Source organism: Odontomachus brunneus, unplaced genomic scaffold (assembly GCF_010583005.1).
Source record: "Odontomachus brunneus isolate Ranch 3 - 2012 unplaced genomic scaffold, Obru_v1 Obru_scaffold_067, whole genome shotgun sequence".
NCBI lineage: Eukaryota > Metazoa > Arthropoda > Insecta > Hymenoptera > Formicidae > Odontomachus > Odontomachus brunneus.
Window position 1 is genome coordinate 1,405,031 of NW_022639517.1, and position 1,887 is coordinate 1,406,917.

General features: G+C 26.6%; 1 protein-coding gene and 1 long non-coding RNA gene across 13 annotated transcripts in view; both read right to left on the reverse strand.

The window, feature by feature from the left end:
* LOC116846699 (rho guanine nucleotide exchange factor 11) overlaps positions 1-1,887 on the reverse strand; it is a 660,614-nt gene that overhangs the window by 292,888 nt on the left and 365,839 nt on the right. The window lies entirely within an intron of this gene.
* Positions 1-1,887, reverse strand: part of LOC116846702 — a 20,481-nt gene that overhangs the window by 2,933 nt on the left and 15,661 nt on the right. The window lies entirely within an intron of this gene.

The window sequence follows — 1,887 nt, forward strand, 5'->3', positions numbered from 1 at the left end:
ATGCACCAGTACATGTTCCATCAGATGTTACTGTTCCTGCAAAAGTTATTGGTCGAAGAACTGTGCCATTAATTTTGAGTTCACTGATAATATTGTTTACATTCATAATTAGTGATTTTGTTTGGTGCATACTTTTACATTGATCTAAAGATGTGTCCGTTATATATGATATTTGTGAATTTGTAACAGTTGAAATGTGAGAATGCATACCACAATGAAATATAGTTCTTGATATTAATATTTTACATTGAATTACATTGATTGATTCAAATTTTGATAATTGAAGTAATTGAATATAAATTTTTTCAGTGTGTGGTTGAGTGATTGGTATATTACAATCTTCTACATCTATTAAAGATAGCGCAGTGACATTAAGACTTGGTGATCCACAGTCATATCCAATTATTCCAGTTATAGGTTTTATTGATATTAATTAATAACAATCCGATTATTTCTTTCATCTACAAGACGTAACAATTTATTATTATTTATTTCTTATTATCTATGTGTATATTTTATTATATGTATATTTATATATACATATTTAATCTTATTTAAATTATTTACGTTTGAGCCAGGAGATTGAAGATGTTTCGCGATACAAGTCCAACCTCCTTATTGCTTTTTGATTTTATCCTTTATTTTTCTTATTTTATTTGGATGTACAATCCTTGCTTTTCCTTTAAACAAAAGTTTAATATTACCATTTGGTAATATGTCTGTTATTAAATGAGGTCCAGAGTATTGATCTCCAAATTTTCCTCTTTTTGGTTCACATAAAAGAAATATTTGATCATTTATTTGAAATTCTTGAGAATTTAGTTTTTGATCATAATATTTTTTAGATTTTATTTTTGAAGCAATTAAATTTTCTCGAGCTAATTCTTGTAAATCATAAATTTTAGTCATTAAATTCTTTAAATAATTATCATATGTTTTTTCTTTTTCTAATTCATTATCTATTTCACTGGATGGTTGTCTGGCAATTTTACCAAATACCAACTCATATGGAGTATATCCAGTTGATTCGTGCACACTAGTGTTATATGAAAATGCAGCATAGTCTAATAATTCATCCCATTCTGTGAATTTATTTACGTATTGTTTTAAATATTCAATTAAAACCAAGTGAGATCTTTCTAAAACTCCATTTGCTTGTGGATAAAATGCTGCTGTTCTATATTGTTTAATTCTAAATTGTTTTGCAAATTTTTTCATTAAATTACTCATAAAATTGCTGCCTTGATCAGTTAATATTGCCTTAGGGGCTCCAAAAGTGCAAATAAAATGTGTTAATAATGCGTTAGCCACATGGTTAGCGGATATAGATGTTAAGGGTATAGCGAGAGAAAATTTGGTTAAATGATCTTGAATGGTTAATATATAGGAATTTCTTTTAGATGTTTCAGGTAAAGGTCCTACTATATCCATTGATATTTTTTCGAAGGCTGAATATGGAGTGTCTGTTATTATCATTGGTTGTCTTGTCTTTACTCGAACTAATTTTTTAATTTGACATTGTAAACATTGTTTAATATAGTTTTGAATTTCTGATTTTAAATTTTCCCAATAAAATTTTGTCTAATTCGATTATAAGTTTTTGTTATGCCTTTATGACTTCCTATTGCTGATGAATGAGCTTCTTCTATTATATCTTTTCGCTTCTTTATTTCTGGAATTTTTACTAAACTATGGCAAATAATTAACTTTATTGGAAAACCATTCATTGATTTTTGAATTTGATTGAGTATTTGTTCCCATTTAATATTATCTATTTGTAATGTTTTTGCGACATTTAATGTTTTAATTGGATTTTGACTTAATGCATTTCTTAATTTAATGGATAAATTATGTAAAGTTTCATTGGTCATTTTATCTTTCATATCA